Raw genomic sequence first — 20,362 nt, 5'->3', positions numbered from 1 at the left:
TATCTGTAATACTCATGGCTCCACATAATGACCCAATCTTTGTCTTTCAGTCAGGGAAACCTAGCCAGCGTGGCTGAGGGAGTGGAGTCGAGTAGTTAGAGCAGGAGACTGGGCGCCAGGACTCCTGGGTTTTAGCCTCAGCTCTGGGGAGGAGGGCAGTCTGTTAGTTAACACAAGGGGACTAGGAGTCAGGACACCTGGGATCTGGGGATTGTGGGCAAGTCATGGCACGTCTCTGTACACTGCTTCACCCACGTATCGATGGGGATATTGATGCATCCCAGACAGGTGGGAAGGTTAGGAAGCCTATGTCATTATCGTGTGTAGAGCACTTTGAGACCCTCACAAGAAATGGGGTCAGACCATCCTCATAGTTGTCACCAAAGCAGACTTGCCATCAGGAAGCCAGGAGATGAAGCTTCCTCTTTAATCCTATAATCATTGGAGATTGTAATTAAGGAGTTAATTTTTTTTTTTTACAGTGCTGCAGTGGAAAACGTACATCCCGGTTCTATACTGAGCTGCTTGTATATCGCTCTTGCGAACGGCGCTGACTCAGTGGCAAGTCTGCTGCTTTGCAAACCCCAGGGGTTCCTCTGTCCCTCTCTGCCTGTTCTTTGTCCTTTGTAAACCATCGTTTTCATTAGGAAGCCTGCTCACTGCCTTCTTGCCCCGTGTTCCTTTTATCTCCGTTCTGTTAAATGATCTCAAATATGCGATATGATAAAGACAAACAAACACCCGTTCAATTTCGTTCGCCCTAATGCCAGACTCTACTTTTACCAAAGTAATTAAGATTAATGCAGTTGATAATTTGGGAAGCATTCTTAAATGTACCCTTCTGGCAGCATCTAACATATAATTTTACCTTAGAAGATTTATCGGAACACTCAGGTAACAGATAGTTCCTTAGCAAACAGGAGCATTTAGAAGCAAAATGAAAGATTAATATTTCTTAAATAAGTGTCAAAATAAGTCATTCTTTATTACAATCCCACAAAGATGCTGCTGTCAATCCCAGGCCCTCTGATTCACGTAGGAGATTAAAACCACTGCAGGCTGGGGGGGGGAGGGTTAGATGCCATTTTTGTACAATTTTAATTATTTAATGCAGTTGAAAAGGTGCCAGATCGACAGCCCTGAAAGTGAAGTCTTCTGTTTATGCACTATGAAATGGACCGCAACGAGATCCTGGACCTGAACAACCCCAAACTTCAGGAGTGTTTGAAATCTGAATTCAGAATCAAATCCAGCCCCTCTCTTTATAATGGGACATCCCTGGATATGTCACTTCCCCAGCTCTGGGATGGGTCTAAATTCTGCAGCATGTCCCATCTCTGATCCACCGGAGACGGGAAGAAGCAGCACAAGTTTCCCGCATGCTCTCCTGCTGATGGATATTAGCTCCTGGTCAGTCAGTTTCCATGGCTCATTCCATCCATTCATCTAGGTCCTTTGTGGCCCCATCACTAAAATATCTGAGCACCTCCCGTGAGTAAAAACCAACAGCACTATTCCTCTCTCCCTTCCCTGCTGACAAGAAGCAGGCTTGGTCCTTTCATTTTGTTTTTTTATTGGGGCAAATATGCAAGAACACCCGTCAGGGCACTGCCCGCAGGAAAGCCTGGGTGTGGAGTTGGGTTTCATTCCCAGGATCTGCAGCAAAGAGCACTGGTCGTGATGATGGTTGTTGTGATATTGGCTTGTGTTCCACTAGCAAGTGAGACCCTCCCCCAAAATTGTCTTCCCTCCATTACTGCGTTGTTCCTATTCTGTGCAGTCCAGTCTGCCTCCTTTCATGAGCACCACATCTCTTCTAAATGTGATATTCGTCCACATGAATGTGTACTGAGGACTAAACAAAATATAGTGCCTCTGGAACGAGGAGATGCAATTGATGGCCACGTGCAGAACTCCATACTCCAAGCCATGGACCGAGTCGTCCATCCCCAGTGTGACTGCCATTGACGTCAAGGGAATTGGTATGAAGTTGACCTCTTCCACCTTGGCCAGTTAAAGTTAGTTCTCATTTGTTTTGTGCCAGTCCATCCCAATGGTTCCTGGCCCGGCATATGCCCACTCAGCAGATTTCAGATGTATTTCTGATTGCTACCACGGGCAAGAAAGAATCTAAAAACCTCCCTCGTCTTACTTATCAGCCAGATGGGCTATTTGACTCTGAGCTGTCCCAAAAGTAAATTATGGGAATTATAGGATTTGCCTTCCCAAGTCACCTTGAGCAGTGCAATCATTTTAAAGTGGACATCTGGATGGGTAACTTTTAGAGTTGGTGGGAGCCACATTCCATATCTTCCTCCCGTGTCCAACATTACCGACAACCTCCCTCTCATTCCGTGAAAATCATGGCTTGTCCTAGGAAGTACAGCTAAAGCCACAATCTGGGCTCATTCTACCAGGCAGGTGCCTCTCTCACGAAGATCGCACGAGCTGGACCGAGGAGCAAAGCTCAGAATGTTTGGATGATTATCCAAATAGGACTGATCACCCAAAAGGGCAAATTTGGATTCCAAACATGTTATAAGTCAGGACCATCACTAGCAAGAAGTGACCAACCGTCACTAGCAAGAATCCCCTGGGAACAGCCCTTCTGCTCCCAGGAGTGGTCGGAAGCAGCCCAAGCAAAAAACCAAACAAACCACGAAATGCCTTTTTCAGACCTCCTCAGATGGTTCTGTTCATGCTTTAGGAGTGAGGCTCGGCTCCATTGGTGTTGTGTACAGCCAGTGAGCCACCTATCCCTAGTGCCGGTCCAAAGCAGCCATGTTATTTCTATCCCTTCCCAGCGAGAGACGGGGTCCAATTATAAGGCCTTTATCATTTATTTTCTCCTTCCCAGATGATTCCCACAATGTACAATTGCTTACTAGTTCCCAGCCAGAACTCAGCACTGCCTGGCTTAGAGAACCTGTCTTGCTTTCTCAACGCAATCCGTTTTGGGTACATTACCAGACTGGGGCGCATGTCCCGCCCCCACCGGTGGTAATTTGGAAACTGTGATAGTCACAGTCTATATCTACCTGGGGCTCTGAAGTGTTTCTCCCCCGTCCATTGCACAGGAAGGCAGCGGTAGTGGGAGAGGGTAGTTTTGAAATATACTACCCAGGAGAAGCCCTTTGCTTCTCTGCATGGAGGCAAGAGAAAGGAATTATCAAAGCTCTAACTGTTAAACGCTGTGCTTGTTTCTGTTGGTCCCAGACGGGGCTTTCTCTGAACTCCACTTTCCAAAGGGTGATGCAGAGGCCAGATGCTCCCATTCTGCTTTTTATTTATTTGAGCAGGAAATGGGTTAATGTCAGAAAGGGATTAAGAAATGTTTCTGGTTTGACCATGCGATTATTAAACTTCTGGGGAAAACAAATGCCTGTTAACTCTTTGCAGGAGAAATTTAGAGCTAGAGAAGTTCCTCGGTCTCTCGGGAATGATGATAATTTTATAAAACCACCTTGCCTTTTCAATGGCGGCTTTCTTCCCATCTAATTCCAAGGGGCTTTGCAAGCTAGTGTACACTGGAATTGCTTCATCCACCACTGAAATGCAGCCAGTTCTGGGGTGGTATGTGGTGGCTGTTTAACAGCACGCAACAATACTACCTTCCCATGCAAGACAAGAAATGAAGAATAAGCCTGTACTGAATTGAAATTAAGAAGGAATGTCAGTAGCTAAACTGGAATTACCCAAATGGGGATTTAGCCAGGACACCACAGTTAACACCTCCACTCTTTTGAAACATACCATTGGATATTTACTGGGGATCGTGGTTTCCCGTCTCATCTAAAGGCAGCATCTGTAGCAGTGCAGTGCCTGTTGGCACTGAACCAGGCATTGACTTTGTACTGTCTTTGGAAGTAGACTGCTACCTGTTGAATCACTAACTTCCTTCAGCAGCCTAGGTTCTTCTTTATGGTCAAGTCTTCCATCCAAATACTGGCCAGACCTGCTTAGCTTCTGAGGTCTGGTAAGATCACAGCATGAGAGAGTCTGGCTGCAAGATGACAACAGATCCCTACACCATGCAAGGAGGATGGGACTGGATGATTCAGAAGAGGCCTCTTCCAACCCAATTTTTTCTATGGGTTTCTGAATGACAGGAGCCCAGCTGGTGGAGGTCTTGTAATTCAGGGGTCTACACAGCCTTCAAGTGGTGGTTGTAATCTAATTTCTGTCCACAGTTAACAGTGGAACTCAGTACTGACCGTACAGATGGGCCACTCCCCTGTTGTTGGAGTTCCCACTGTTTTCAGTATAAAGAGTTTAGAAATAAAGGCCTGAGGGGTTGTTCTGAGGACTCAAGTTCTTCATTGCCCTGTGGGAGATTTGAATTCCATGATCAGCCCTGTTGTCCAGCCCCCACGGCAGCGGTGGTAGCTAGAATGTCACTGCAGTAAAGGGCCCCATGAAGGAAAACACACCTGGGAGAGAAGGAGAAATGCTTGAGATGTGGGGCTCAAAAAGGATCTTGCTAATGCCATATAGTAGATGTGAAGAGTGTCTGCACAGCTAGGCTCTGATCTCCCCACGAAGTACGCGTGTGTGTTTGTGTCAGCTCCAGTGGCACATGTCCACCAAGAGCTGAACCACCCGCCCTGTGGCACACTAAACTCACCAGCTAATGGAGAGCTGGCCTGGCTCAGAGAAATGCTTGAGCTCCAGCCGCTGGAGACATGGGCCTGGTCAGAGCTGGATTGAAAACTGATGGGTTGAAAATCCTCTTTGAAATCAGCATATTGCAGGAATCGATCAGGAATATGGATCACCCATGGCGAGGGGGAGGGGACGAGGCTAGAAACAAGATGTAGTTGGTGTTTTATTTGAAAAAAATAGCAAAACACAAGAAGGGAAACCTTCTCCCTTGTGTTGATCAAAGTCAACATGCAGCTTTTGGAGTTAAAGTTCTCCCCATCGCACTGCATTGTCTTTGTATCTCTCTTTTTCTCTTTCCATCCCCGTAGGCACCCCTATAGCTGTCTATCCCCATACACACCCCTCTGTACCTCCATCTATCCCCATACACACCACTCTTCTGTCTGTCTACCTTTTCATCCCCGTATACACCACCCCTCTGTCCGTCTATCAAGCGCCACCTACCAAAATAACAGTAACAATCTCTATCACTTTTTTCCTTCCCCGCCTGTAGGAGAAACTGCTTGATTGATTTTCACAGGTTTGGTTTTTTGCTCGTGTGACTGGGGGTGGGGTGTTGGTTGTTTGCAGAAGTTTCCGAGGGGAAACTCAGCTGAAGAAGTGAGTTTAGTGGACTTCAGCTGGCACACAGGGTGGGTGCATGGCTGGCGGGACGATGCTGGATGGATTCTAGTCTGGGACGCAAACTAAGCTTCTTTCTCCCCAATCCAGCAGCAGCAGGGAGTTCTGGGAAGGCAGCAAATTTAGCGCCCTGAGATGGGGCTTCTCCTGACCCTCTCTGGAGTGGCGTCAATGGACTCAGGAGGGAGTCACACATCCTGTCCTCCTTGTCTCCGAGGCGAAACTAACATGGGGCCTACAAGAGGGGGAAAGGAAAACTGAGGCTGCAGCCAGCTCTGAGCTGGAGCTGGAATGTGGCTGGCTTTGGTTAACCCAGGTTGCGGAGAAGGCAGAATAACCCAGGGCAAGGTACTGGGCTGGGGGGGCTCTTTTGGGGCTCTTCCTAACCCCAGGAAGGAGATGATTCTGGAGAGTTTCTTAGCTTTTATGGGACCTCTGAAGTCGGGACCCATTCGTTGCACACTGTAAGATCTTGGATCCTGGAAAGGGAACCCCGGAGCCCACAGGTCAGCCTGCCCTACATCCATGTGTTACAGCAACCGGGTCTGTAAGAAGTTTCCTTCAGGGGCCCAGGGCTCCTTAGCACACCTACAGCAGATTGGCTGCTGCCATGGGAAAGATACGGTTTGGGCTGCTCTCCTCTCATCTAATTTTTAAGCCTTTATTCCATCTTGAACCTCACTTTTTCCTACTGAGTCTCCCTCTGGCTCATCTATTTCCAACCTCTTGGCAGCGATGCACTGGTTTTTTATCCCTCGGGCCCTTAGACGATCACATTAGTCTCATAAAGAAAGAGAAGCTGTATTTTGATCTCAGTACCAGGAGTGTAAACCTGGAGCAGCTCAACAGAGTTACTCCAGATTTACGCCAATGCAGCTGAGATCAGAATCTGGCCTGTGGGATTTCTGCAACACTGCCATCAACAGCATGGGAGCAGAGAATGCGAGACAGGACTCCTGGGTCCTATTCCTGCTTCTACCACTGAGATGTGGAGCAAGCCCCTTTGCTTACCTGTGCCTCAGTTTCCCCACCTGTGGAACGGGGATCATGCTCCATGCCTGTGGTGCCTCTGAGAGTGTTGCAGGGATGAATTAGTTAACACTTGCCCAGTGCTTTGAGAATATGCTTTGTCAGTGCTGAGTACTGTTGTTGTTTGGCAAAGGTCCAGCTAAAGCCACAAAACTGACAAGCCGAGTGGAAGGGCTTTTAAGTTTTTGCAGCTGGTGACTTGCTGGCAGCTCCTGGGAAAGTCCAGTGTCTCTGGCCCACTACCCGGAGCTTGCACTTGAAACCGGCTCACTTGAGTCATTCAAAGGCGGTGGTGCAGGCTGTCTGTACATTAGTCCCGTGGGAGCCCCGCTCTCCGCACGTCCAGCAGCACGGCGTACCTCGCCGCGGACGGAGAGTACTCCCTGCACGTCAAAGCCCGGCTCAGACGCCTGGAGGCTGTGATCCACCATGCCGGCCGCCAAGCCAAACACACATTCTTGACATATTTTTCACTTTCTTTTCAGCCAAGAAATTCACATTTCATGGGAGGTTAAACTGAGCCCCGGCAGTAGCTGAGTGACGGCAAGTTTCCAAGGTATGGCCAGCTGACAAGGGGGGATTTAGGGCTAGCTCTGCAATCCAGACATTCTGCTCTTTATCCTCCGACAGGAGGCAGTGATGCCTCTCCTCCCTGCTCCCTCCGTGTGCTGGTTCCATGATGCCCCAGCAAACAGACCCCCCCCCAGCACACTGCCTGCCCTCCCCTGCAGTTGATCTTTGTTGCCACTTTAAGTGGAGTCGCGCGGGCTCAGGAGTTTCACACTAAGCTGCAGCCTAGCAAGAAGAGACAGAAACTTTGCACAGTCCTGGTTTTGAGAAAGGGCCAGTTGACAAGAGGAAGTGATTTTTCACAGCCCCAGCCAAAGACTTGGCTTCAGAGACTTCTATTTAACCTGCCGGAGTATCATTTAAATCTTTAAGCCGCTGGTTAAAGAGCCTTCTGTATATTCACGGTAGACAAAATAGAAGTGTTTTCATCACCACCCCTCTTTCTCACGGAGCTCGTTTAAAACTAATAAACAAGGCTGGGGGGGGGGGGGACGGAGTGGGGTGAGTCCGGAGGCTGCTTTTCTAACTGTAGCCCAATTCTTCCTGCACTACAGGGCTGGGCTCTCGTTTATACCCCTCTCCCATCTCCGGAGGGGTACTAGTGGTGGGTGCCGCTTCCCCGCATGCAGAGACAAGCGCTCTGGGGCCTGCTGACAAACCATACGGCTTTTCGGCATTTCTCTTGCCCTCATCAGTAAATGGGATTTCCCTGAAAAAACCCACGGGACCTTTTTTTTTCATCCACTCCCTCTATATATTCTTCACCTTGAGCAATCGCGTGTTTTGTGGCTGGAGTTACCGACAATTATCAGGTCATCCCCGGTGGCTTGGGCAGTTCTACACTCTCGGATAAGGGTAATCGAACTCAGGATGATTGTGTGTATTAGGTAGCATCTAGAGGCCCTGACCCTGATCAGGGCCCCAGTGCATCGGGCACTGTCCAGACCCCAAGTGAGATCAGAGCCCCATTGTGCAGGGAGCTGCATAGACTCCAACCAAAATCAAGTCCCCCATGGTGTTGGGAGTTATATGTATATATAGTGATAACAGCTCCTGCCTTGAAGAACTTATGGGCTAAATAAACAAAACAAACAAAAGACAGGCGAAAGGAAATATTATTATCCCCGTTTTACAGCTGGAGAACCGAGTCACAGAGCGATTCGAATGAGGGCATTGCACAGAGTCAAGGGAGTCTGTGACTAAGCCAAAAATTGAATCTAGGTCTCCCAGCCCAGTCACTTAACCACAATACCATTCGTCAGGCTTAAGTTCACTTCGGCAGAAAGGGAGGAATTTTTTCCTCTACACGTACGTATAATATGGCACAACTGGCCGGGGCAGTATGATGGGAACAAGGTGGGAAACTGTCCAAAATTGCAAAAGAAAAACCACAACATGCTTCTTTTTCGGGAAAAATATGTCTCCTCCCCCGAGCCCCTCCACCTTCGCTTCAGAAGCTGTCTGAATATGTTTGCACAACCGTTTGTGACATCACAATCATTTCCACCACAACCAGCTGTGGTGCACCTGGAAGAGCCTGATTCTGGGCAGCGAATGAGGAGCCGGCAGAATTCTCGCCTGGGACTGAATATAGCTGCATTTTAACACCTGATCACCTGGGTGCATTGGCAGAAGCAGGAATGGCCTGATTGGTCTTTGTCTATCCCTAGGTAGTAGGATCTTGTGACCTAGCAGTGGAGAGCCTGCTTTCATGCACGTGGGAATAAAGAATGAGGGAGAGAGAGAGAGAAAAATGTATGAAAACCCATCAGAATGGTTTCCAAAATCAGAATGAGCCAAATTCTGAGGCGATGTGTAGGCCGGTTTGTTGGACTCTCAGGGCATGTCTGCACTGCAATAAAACACCCGCAGCTGGCCCAGCTCAGCTGATTCACGCTGAAGGCCTATAAAATTGCAGTGTAGACATTTGAGCTTGGGCTGGAGCCGAAGCCCAAATGAGACCCGACACGGGAGGAGGGTCCCAGAGCCCAGGGTGCAGCCCCCAAACGTCTACTTTGCTCGTTTTAGCCTCACAGCCTGGGCCAGCTGACCCAGGCCAGCCAGAGGTGTTTGATTGCAGTGTAGACGTGCCCTTATACTAGCTTAGCCCTGCTTCCAGCTGGGCGCTCAACATGCGCAGGAGTTTGAACTTCCACGCTGAAGAGCTGCCTGGAGGTGTAAGTGAAAGTAGGGGATGGCCCTGCCTTGCCCCTCCTCCCCTGCCGGCATTGCTTTTCTTGCTGCATTGCTCTCCGTAGGCCCCTGGGTTTGCGAGCGACATGAGCTCAGACGCGGCAGGCCCAGTTTGTAAGTTGCACGTTGGTAAGGGGGTGTGAGTCCCAGTGAGTCTGTGCGGTCTGTGCTGGTATTACATGTGGGCTGGAAGAAGGGGTCAGACTCCTTGAGACTCCACTCCGAACTTGGCCAAACGCATCAGTGTTTGCCATTAGAAATTGGCAGAAGCTCCTTAAAGTCACCCCGTGTAACAGAGCTCCCCGAAAAGGGGCTTTCATCTCAGAAGTGAGACAAAGCTGCGAGCATCTCCAGGAAACAAAGGGATCCTACTTCCCTGCCTCTAACACCCAGACCAAGGGCACAAACCACCCAGGAAGTGGGGCCAGACCTGTCTCCATGCGTGTGTGGAGTATTGAATGGAACCCCCTGGGGAGTGTGAGCTGCGGGTCCCCTGCGGGACTGACCCACAGAAGATATGAGTTGTTAAAGCGCCTACACAGAGAGTTTTCAGAGTAGCAGCCGTGTTAGTCTGTATCCGCAAAAAGAAGAACAGGAGTACTTGTGGCACCTTAGAGACTAACACATTTATTAGAGCATAAGCTTTGGTGGACTACAGCCCACTTCTTCGGATGCATACAGAGTGGAACATATATTGAGGAGATGTATATACACACACATACAGAGAGCATGAACAGGTGGGAGTGAGAGTGACGGCTCTTTAGTTCAAGCTGTAGCAGCGCACGCACTTAGCTCCAGAGGTCCCCAGTGGTGGTCGTCTTGTGTTCGCCAAGGGGCTGATAACACGGCCCTTGCGTTTCCAAGCACTCCTCCGAGCCAGGCCATGCAAGGCACACAAGGAAATGCTCACCAGTGTGGGGCCTGCACACTTCCAAGGGGAGAGAGGCCTGGTGCAGATGCTGGGACACTCTGGTGAGATGCACAGCGTAAATACCCTGATGGCAGGATGGGCCAGCAGGGTGTAGTGGGAGCAAGCTGAGCTCCAGAAACGTCAGGCTGGGCAATATGGTCCAATACAGTTTCACTGGGTGTAGCTCCCTTCAGCCAAGCGGCAGCCCACAAGCCACGTCCTAGGGAGAGAGCCGGTGTTAAAGCAAAACCCGGGTAGCAAAGGGAGAGGAGCGTTTCTGAGGTGCAGGCAAAGGAGGAGAGAGGCAGTGAAAGATGAGAATTCTTCCATCAACCTAGCAGAGTTTACATTGGGGTTAGATCAACCTAGGTCACACAGGGCATGAAATTTATCACAACCCTGAGCTATATAGCTAGGTTGCCCTAAGTTTTAGGTGTAGACCAGGTCTTAGAAACAACCCACTTGTGGTAGTCACCTGAGAAGCAAGAAATGAAATTGACTGTAAACAAGAAGTGAAACAGACCAGCCCAGTCCCAGCTGAGCGAAATGTAAAAGAGCAAACAGCCAGCATAGGTGGTTATAAGCATATTCTTAGAAAATCTTCCCATTTCCATTTCATTCTCTGTTTTCAGTAACACAGGAGGTAATTTTTTTTCAAGCTGGTTTTTGTCTCGTATCACCAGACACTACAGTACTGAGTGCGAACAGTTGCTTAGAGAGTGTCCCTTTAAAACAAAACACACAACTTTTTCAAATGGCCAATCAGTAAAATGTTGGACTGACCTATTCCTAAACCGTGTCCTGCTGTGCTCATCTGTCTGTTGCCACCATGCAAACAAATCCACCAACTGCATGTGCAAGGAGAGCTAGTTGCATAAACTGGCCATTTTCGTCCAAAATGGCCCCCCCAGCAAGTGCCCCCCCCAGGGAGCAGACTGCATGTCTTATGTGCTGGGGGCTTCCTGGGCATACGTGACTTCAGCCTCTGGAGGCTCCAATCTCTAGCATCTAGATTAGCATTTAAAATAAAATCCAAAGTGATTGCAGGACTGGCTAGAGCATGCTAATGCTTGTTAATATCATGGTAGTGTCTAGAGGTTCCAGTGAGATCCAGGACCCAGTGTGCTGGGTGCTGTACAGACACATAGGAAGATACGGTCACTTCCCTTAAGAGCTTACCATCTAAATCAGTGGTTCTCAGCCTTTCTAAGCTATTGTACCCCTGAAGCCTGAGCCCCGCCAGCTGGGGCTGAAGCATGTAACTTAGCTTCGCCAGGCCCCCGGCAATTGCCCTGCTTGCCATCCCTAATTCTGGCCCTGCACTTGTGACCCCCCCAAACCTGTCCCAGGACCCCCTGGGGATTCACAACCCCCAGGTTGACAAACATTGATCTAGATGAGTTGACGTGCCCCCTGGAAGACCTCTGTGTACCCCTAGACCTAACTAGACAAGACAGGCAAAGGATGTATTCTTCTTCTTCTATTGTACAGATGGGAAACTGAGGCACAGAAAGACCTAAGTGACTTGCCCAAGGTCACACAGGAAGATTGAGCTAGAAATTAAATCCAGCTTTCTTGGGTCCAACTCCAGCCCCTTACCCACAAGTCTATCCTCCTCCTGCGAGGGGGCAGCATCTCCTCTCAGGTCCCTTGCAAGCACACTGTTTCCATGGTAGCCTTGAGCACATCGTTTTTGTGGGTTTTTTCCTTTATTAATAGGACAGTTCCACATGCCACTGGCTTTGTTTATTTTTAAACTGCTGGACCTTTGAGCCAGGCTGCCCGGGCAGGACATTTGGCAGTTATTTATACTGGCTCCCAGCAATAATGCAACAGTTAATTCAGGCCCCTGCGATGCAAATGTTGCAGTTTTTAGGATACACAAATGAGCCTTTCCTTCAAAAATGGCTCCTTTATGTGGCTCACTGAGCACGACTGTGATAATGTAACTAGCTCTGGCCCTGGTTCTTTTCTCTTGGCAAGGAGCCTGTGCAAATTTAAACAGCAGTAAACAGGCTTTACGGCCGGGGCTTCAGTCAGCATAAGTGGCGCATTGTTGTGAACGTGGAATCCATGCATGCCGAAGGGCTGTGTGTTAACTTTGGCTAGTTCGGCAGGGGCAGGAGAGATAGGGCTCTGGCCGTATCAGTCTGGGATTCATTTTGCTTAGCGGAGTGTGAAACCACAGAGGAATTGTAGAATGGCAGTGTCGATTGGCAGCGTCTGGATTGATAGGCAGGTAGATAAACAGATGGATCATAGAGCCACGCAATCGAGAGTGAGGAGCAACCCACCGCTGCAGGCCTCGGTGGAGCCTCCCCCAGCCGCGTGGTTGACTGATTCTCTCGTCCTTGGCGAAGCAAGTCACTGTCTCGTGTCTGATCGCTCGGCTGCCCTTGGAAGCAGTCTCAATAGGGCTGCTGCTTTGCACCCCTATGGCACCTTCTGTCCTAGTTGCTCAAAGTGCCTCTGAAAAGAATTGCATGTGTGACCACGGGTGTACCCCGGGCGCTCTGTCAGCAGGCACAGCTCTCAATGGGGGTCAAAAAGGATCTGGCCCTACAACCCTGTCTCCTTGGCATCAGCCCCGAACAAGGCTGCTGAGGCCCTCCACCATTCCCAGGGAAGACTGGGCATGATCTTAGGTTTCTTCCTCTTAGCAGGATTGTTCTCTAATGCGACGAGCTGGAGATGTTGTGGGGTGTTTCCCCCTCCCCACGAGTCCTATGCACACCTGCAGGCGGCAGGGCTAGGCTGAGCGGGGATTGGGCTTGCAGATTTTTGTCCTCAAATGCATTTGGGGAGGTAAAAGTGCTGCTGCAGATTCACATACATCCCCAGGTGGTAAATATCCTGGGAAGACTCCTGGCCTCAACTGCTCTTACACTTGGATTCTGAGCCACGTGTGGGATCTTGGCAACAGGGGGCTTGAATTCTAGAGGACAAGCTCTGCTCATCTTAGGGGCAGCCCAGATGTATTCAGGGCAGGATTTGGTCACAGGACGGCAAGACTACTGAGGGCAGAGGCAGCTCCAGGCACCAGCGCACCAAGCGTGTGCCTGGGACGGCAAGCCGCGGGGGGCGACCTGCTGGTCGCTGGCGGGGCGGCAGTCAGGAAGCCTTCGGCGGCATGCCTGCGGGAGGTCCGCTGGTCCCGCAGCTTCGGCGGTAATTCGGCAGCAGGTACACCGAAGCCGCAGGACCGGAGGACCTCCCGCAGGCATGCTGCCGAATCCGTGTTACCAGCGGACCTCCCGCAGGCGCGTCACCAAAAGCTGCTGCCTGCCATGCCTGGGGCAGCAAAATACATAGAGCCGCCCCTGACTGAGGGACAGACCCGGTGGGTGCTGAAAGGTGTTGGGCGTTGGCGATCATAGAAGATTAAGGTTGGAAGGGACCTCAGGAGGTCAGCTAGTCCCACCCCCTGCTCAAAGCAGGACCAACCCCTGTGAGAGGGGTGCCTAGCCTGCCATCACAGGGGTGCCTAGCCTGCCATCACAGGGGTGCCTAGCCTGCAAACACAGGGGTGCCTAGCCTGCAATCACAGGGGTGCCTAGCCTGCAAACACAGGGGTGCCTAGCCTGCAATCACAGGGGTGCCTGCAGCCTGTGTGGACGTACCCGAACTCGCTTTGACTGAGGCAGCTCACTACAAATAGCAGTGAAGCCACAGCAGCACAGGCTAGCAGTGCCCGTACAAACCCACCCGAGCCTCTGCTGCCAGCCTGTTCCATTGCTTATAGCGCTGCTGGTCCGTGCTAGCAGCTGTGTGTGCAAAACCGCTTCCTCTTCCTTTGTGGAAGAGTCCCTGTCGAACCGAATAGGGATAAAACCAATAGAGTTTTATAGAAATGACTCCAAAACCCGATCAACATTGAAATTCCCTCCAGGAGGTTGTTCTGACCCACAAAACAACTAGAATTCTGTCCTAGGATTATTTATCATTCATAGATTTTAAGAGCGGAAGGGACCACTCTGATCAACTAGGCTGACCTCATGCAGAACATAGGCCCTAGAACTTCACCCAGCGATTCTTGTACCTAGCCCATAATTTGTGGTTGAGTTTGGAGTATATCCTATAGAAAGACATCCAATCTCCATTTAAAATCTTCACGTGATGGAGTGGGTGTAACTGTTCCGAGGGTTAATTACCCTCACTATTAAAATGTGCACCCTTATCTTCAGGTTGTTTCCATTAAACTAACTACTATGGTCTAAAGGTGCTGCAGAAGTTCCCATTTTCTATTCAGATCTCTTCCATACAGGATTGTCTAGTTAGTGCCATATAGGGGAAAGCTACATGATTCAGTGGCGTATAGGAATCCTGTCAAGTCAAATCAAAAGATTTTAAACATCTGATCTCCTCACCAATGTTACAATTAATATCTTGGGTTATTAAACATGAAAGAACGTTAATCAGCTACTTTACTTTTCAGTAATTTTTGGTTTCTTTTTGTTCCCTTGGCCATGACTGTAAACGGATCAATTCCACTACCACCCTCCTCCCACCCTCAGCCAGTTTCTCGTCAGTTTCCCTTTGGCAATTCCATGCACTATTCCAATGCTGCAATGTTCGGAAAGACTGCAGAGGAATGTTTATTTTTAAAAACATTGCTTTCAGTGGGATTTAAAAAGAAAGAATTGGAAAGAAATGTGTTGAAATGACTGTGCACGTTTGTTTTTATAACACTTCAATTTGGGGCCCAATTGAGCTGACAGTTTCCTTTTTAAAAAATCGTGTTTGATTCTTGTTTCATGTTTAGTGGCTTGAAATTCTGATTGTGTGTCATCCGGTGAACTCTTTACTCATTTTTGCGGATCTCATTTACTCAGCTAAAGGGTAGGAGGTGGCCCTAAAACCTTAAAAACTCTACTGGGAAATTGGCCCTTCATGACGGTGAAAAAAGATGACAGAGGAGAGAGATTGCTACCAAAGTCAAATCCTGGTTTTAGATACCTGGGCAAGGAGCAAGCTATGACATATAAGCATGTAGCCTTGCCAGATACCTGTCTTACATGCAGTCATGCTGTCCCCAAGTCTGAAGGATAGGCAGCAGAATAAAAGGGCCTATACGAGTCAAGAAAACCTGGAAACCCAGAGTAACTCATAATGAAATGTTTACCAAGTTAAACTCAAATCAGAAGACATTCCTAGAACCATCACAAGGCTGCCATAGAGCCAGAAGCCCTCTTCTGGCGAGTTGGTGTAATTGCACGTAGACATGAAAGATGCTGATGTGAACCTTTACATGTTGCCAGTTGGCTAGTTGGTTGGTTGATTGGCTGATGTTTCTGAGAAAAAGTTTTAGTCCCATGTCATGCCCCTTCCACTGCATACAAACACTTGAAATGTAGTTGGATTCATTCTGGGCTCCCTTTCCAAGAGACTGTTTGGGAGGCCAGGTGAATCAAATCTGTGAGGGCGAGGGAGGCGGGATCATTGATCGCAGGCTAAAGGAAACAAATGGAAACCCTTCAAAAAATATAAAAGGGGTAAAACTGCAACCCTCAGTTCAACGCCTTTGGGAATCCAAAGTAGCCTATTTAGCTGTTCTCCCTGGCAAATATAACGGGCCTTGCCACTCAGAAGCGATCAGTGATCTTTTTTATTATATATTATTTAGACAGTACTAGGCTCTTTCTAGGCGCATCTAAAGATGCAGTCCCTGCTGCACTGAGTGTGCAGTCTGCAGGAGAAAGGAGTGAAGACTGCCCCTGGCCCATATCACAAACGCTCACTGCCTTGTGCTTCACTCGCTGCCTGACCAAGGCCAGATCTACGCTACGAGCTTCAGCTAACATAGCTTGTCAGCCAGGGGTGTGATGAGGTGTCGTCCGGAGTGACGTAGCTGTGCCGGCAGACTCCCCTTGTGCAGATGCAGTGGGTTCATGGCGGGTGGCTTTACAATCCAGGTCCCACCGATCTAGCGGTGTCCTCACGAGAGGTGCTTTGCCAGTATAATGAGAGCCCTGTGTTTTTTGCAAATCCAAAATAACTCAAAATAAAACTCAAAATAACATAAAATGAGACACTCACCCCACCGTGGCATCTGGTGCTGCTCCTGTCCTACGGGGCTGGGCCCATCTCTCTATTCTGGTTTTGCGACCTGGTGCACAGAGTCACAGCGCCGCTCACTCAGATGTGTCCTGAGAGAGGGGTGACCCTGTGCCCATGTCTCAACACCCAGCATGGGGAGTTGGTCCCAGGGGCATGGGACAGGAGCTACTGCTGTGGAGTGAGTGCAGGGTGGGCTCACCCCCAGGGGCAGGATAAAATGAAGTAACACAAATTCCCCCATCCCTCAGTGGAAAAATATAAAAAATAAAGAGAATGTCATGGGACTGTAAGTATAGTATGCAGGTAAAGCACTCCTAGTATAGACATAGCCTGAGGCTCTTCATGCCCCCAAGTGACAAGTCTGTAGTGTAGACCTGGCCTTAAAAGAGTCTTGGTGCTGGTTTTTCAGTTCAGTGGGTGTTTTGCTTTGTTTTGGGTTTTTTGCCTTCCTCTGGCATCAGGAATTGGCGACTGCTAGGGACAGGATACTGGCCTTGCTGGTCCAAAGCTCTGATCTGGCTTGGCAAATCCTCTATTCCAAAATGGATCTGGCTGTAATCAGGTGCTTGTCCCTTTGCAACAATCTCAGACCTGGTCCTTGCTAGGAGAGCAAAGGGCTATCCTGCTTCAGCCATCTCCATCAGACTGAAGATGTTGTATCTTTGCTCAGCACATATCATAACTTCATGGCCTTTGTCCCCGGAGCATGGTGAGATGTCCTCCGTGCCATCTGCGGTGGCCCCAGACACATGTTTCCTGGTTGTGGGATTGTTTTTTATCTGCCACATTATCCAAATATCTCTGACCACATCTTTTGGTGATACTCATGCTGGCTGTGCCTGTGACAGACAGTAGCGTCGTGTTGTGGTTTCCTAGGCCTGGAGGACATAACTTTATTTAGCTACCTCGTTCTCATAAATATATATCCTGTATTTGTCTGTCCGGGTATTGCCCAAATTTTCAAACCCACATGCACCCTCTTTAGAAGACTTAGGCCAAGATTCCCAGGATCCTGCCTATGGGGTAAAAAGGTGTGTTTGACAACTGAGTTGAGTGAAGCTTAAAGCTCTTTATCTCAAGTGAATTACCAGTTCACTTGAGGTGGTAAACACCTTTGTAAAGGTGTGGGTGGACACTGCCCAAGTGTTGGCTTTTTAAACCATGTTATGCTAATTGCACTGAGCTAAATTGATTGGAAATGCACCTTTTTTACCCATGGAGCAAGTGATTCAGCCAGTCGCAGCAGTGTAAATGCAGAATTTCAGGCTTGATTCCCTCCCACCTTGGACTTTGTGCATCCAAGCACAGAGCGTGGAACAGGCCACCAATCACAATCCTCCGCTCACCGTGCCACACCCACTCCTGACCGGTGTAACCAAAGACACAAGGTGTGAAGCAGGGGAGTTGCTCTGGATTTACATGGGGCTAACTCAGGCTACATGGCTTGTATTATTCAGTCAGTTTCAGAGGTTCAATCTTGCTGATTCAGAACCTCCTTCCCTAATCGAAGCGCTCGTGGGTGGGGGGAGCCACTGCAGCAACTGAATTCCTTCTGCACTGAATGTGCGGGGATTCCCAACGGTTGGGATGACTGTTTACGGCTACATCTCGATAGCGAGCAGAGACCCACGGCAGTGAATCTCAAAGCCTAGGTCTACAGGCGTATTTGGGGCAGCTAGCCCCTCCCACCGCTCGTGCCACCATGGCTATCCTGCTATTTTTAGCACACTAGTTCAGCCAGAGCTAGCACGGGTATGTCTCCGGGAGCTGGAAATTACAAGCTCCAGTGCAGACATGCCTTAAGTAGAGCTTTAGGACTGGGCCTGCGCCTGCAAGTCATGAGGGGCATTTGTGCCCCATCCCCCGTCCCCAGCTACATCGGGCACAGAGGGCTGATCCAGAGGATTTTAGGCTTGGTCCACACTGGGGCGGGGGATCGATCTAGGAAACGCAACTTCAGCTACGAGAATAGCGTAGCTGAAGTCGATGTTTCCTAGATCGAACTAAGTTTACTTACTGCGGGTCCACGCGGCGCAGGCAAGCTCCCCTGTCGACAGCGCTTCCTCCTCTCGGCGAGCAGGAGTTCCGCAGTCGACGGGGGAGCGCTTCTGGGATCGTCCAGATGAGACGCGATAAATCGACCCCAGAAGATGGATCTCTACCCGCCAAATCAGGCGGGTAGTGTGGACCTAGCCTTAGGCTTTGTCTACACTTACCCGGTAGTTCGGCGGCGAGCGATCGAACTTCTGGGTTCGACTTATCGCGTCTTGTCTGGACGCGATAAGTCGAACCCGGAAGTGCTCGCTGTCGACTGCGGTACTCCAGCTAGACGAGAGGAGTACCGCGGAGTCGACGGGGGAGCCTGCCTGCCACGTGTGGACCGAGGTAAGTTCGAACTAAAGTACTTCGAACTTCAGCTACGTTATTCACGTAGCTGAAGTTGCGTACCTTAGTTCGAATTAGGGGGTTAGTGTAGACCTGGCCTTAGAGTGTAAGCTCTTTGGGGCAGGAACTTTTCATTACACGTTTATACGGTGTCCAGCCCAAAGGGGTCCTGTCTGGCTGTGGTCACTAGGCATTACTGCAGCATCAGTGTGTTATCAGAAGAGTGAATAAAGCCCTGACATAAAGCACTCCAGAAATCTGCCACCCAGTGAGTCACTGAAAGCAGCCTTTGGACTCAGGAAGGAATTATCGAGACCATAATTTGCCTGCGACGGTAATCGACACCCCCAGAGCCTTGCTAACCTCTCTTGCTTTCCTAGAGATTTCTCCAGCTCACCTGCTGGAGCAGAGCCCTGGGCATGTTGGTCATGGTGACACAGAACGTTTCATCCTAGATGTTTATTTTGACTTGACCAGCGATAAGAGATTTTTTCTCCCTTGTAACATTGCGTACCAGCCTCCCTAGCTCTCCTAAGCTAAGCAAGGTCAGAGCTGGCCAGGGCCTGCATGGGAGAGCGCCGTGGTAAAGCTTCGAGTGCGTTTCGCTCTGAGTCTGAGTTCCCAGCATGCTGCTAGGGGACACTGCGCTGCTGGCGGGATCATTTGTCCTACAAGCCGTTAATTAAAAATCCCGGGGTGCTTTTTGCAAGAGCAGGGGTGATCAAGGCTGGCCAAATTTCAACTGTCTCATTTCTGCCTGCAGCTTCAATGGGTTACAGCATTCTGTCCTTCATGGCCGATGCTGTTAAGTGTTGCTATGTGCTGTTGACCTATTGTGTTCTACCCCACAAGTGGCTGCATTTCATAGACTGATTGACTTTAAGTCCAGAAGGGACCCTCATGATCCGCTAGTCTAGCATTTCTCGACCTTTTTGACTGGCTTGCTGCCTTCCTAAACTGTGTCAGGGACCGGCACCAGTTCACGGACCGGTTGTTGAGAACCGTGGCACAGAGGGCTGATCCAGTGGATTTTAGAGTGTAAGCTCTTTGGGGCAGGAACTTTTCATTACACTGATTTAGTCCATGGTGGGTGAAATGATTTTGGTATAAAGCACAACATACAATTGGTAAAGTGTTGTCAAGAGGATGCTTTAGAAGAAATGGCCCTGTAGTGTAGTGCATCCTGTTATCAGTAAATGGTTCTCACCTTAGCAGAAGCCAGAAAACATGGTCATTCAGTGGGGTTCTTAGGTTAATTTTTTTTTAAATGGTCCCTCCAAGCTCCGTTATGGTATGTGTCACTGTGCTTGGACAGCTGAACTAAAGAGCTGAGACAGGGGAGCAGTGTGGGCAGTGGGTATCAGAGGCCAGGGGAGGCTAAGCCTTCCCAAACAGTCAGCCTGCCAAAAGGGCACCCGGGCCATGGCCTCATTCGCACTCCGCCCCGAGGCCCTGCCCTCAGTCCGCCTCTTCCCATCCCTGCTCCGCCCGCATGGGGTGAAGAGATGTACATGGCTAGGCAGGTCGGGGGCCTTGAAGAGGAGGTGAAGACGCGTGAGTGGCGGCCGGGGGGGCCTCGGAGGAAGAGGCATGAGAAGCGGGCGGGGGGACCTCGGGGGAGGGGGCCGGGCGAGGACAGGCCTCGGGGTGGGGCCACAGTCCAGGCACACCCAGCCTCCCCAAATGAAGGAGAGGTGGCTCCCCCAGCGATATGATCACCGCCCTTGGGGAAACCCAAAGCTCCTGTCTCAAAGGCTGGGGTAGCGCAGGAGCTGCAGTTGTGGGAAGCGGAGGGGAGTCAAAGAGAGAATGTCAAAGGGGGAGCTGGAGAGCAGGGGGTGGGACGGGCATAGGGAAAGGTGGGCTCTCTGTTTCCAGGACATCGTCAAAGGAATGCCAAAGTGCAGAGCCTGCCCCTGCCCGTCAAGGCCAGTA

At 49.8% G+C, this 20,362-nt stretch overlaps 1 protein-coding gene across 3 annotated transcripts in view; it reads left to right on the top strand.

Moving 5' to 3' along the window:
* Positions 1–20,362, top strand: part of ZNF469 (zinc finger protein 469) — a 104,849-nt gene that overhangs the window by 68,985 nt on the left and 15,502 nt on the right. The window contains exon 2 of one of the 3 annotated variants that reach the window (XM_054049439.1): positions 6,798–6,868. The exons of 1 other annotated variant lie outside the window; for it this stretch is intronic. The gene's annotated coding sequence lies outside the window, so the exon portion shown is untranslated. Of the gene's footprint in view, positions 1–6,709; positions 6,869–20,362 lie in introns of those variants that run through there. One more of the 3 variants, XM_054049440.1, reaches the window with a different exon arrangement.

Source organism: Malaclemys terrapin, chromosome 14 (assembly GCF_027887155.1).
Source record: "Malaclemys terrapin pileata isolate rMalTer1 chromosome 14, rMalTer1.hap1, whole genome shotgun sequence".
Taxonomy (NCBI): Eukaryota; Metazoa; Chordata; order Testudines; family Emydidae; genus Malaclemys; species Malaclemys terrapin.
This window is presented reverse-complemented; position numbering and strand designations above follow the sequence as displayed.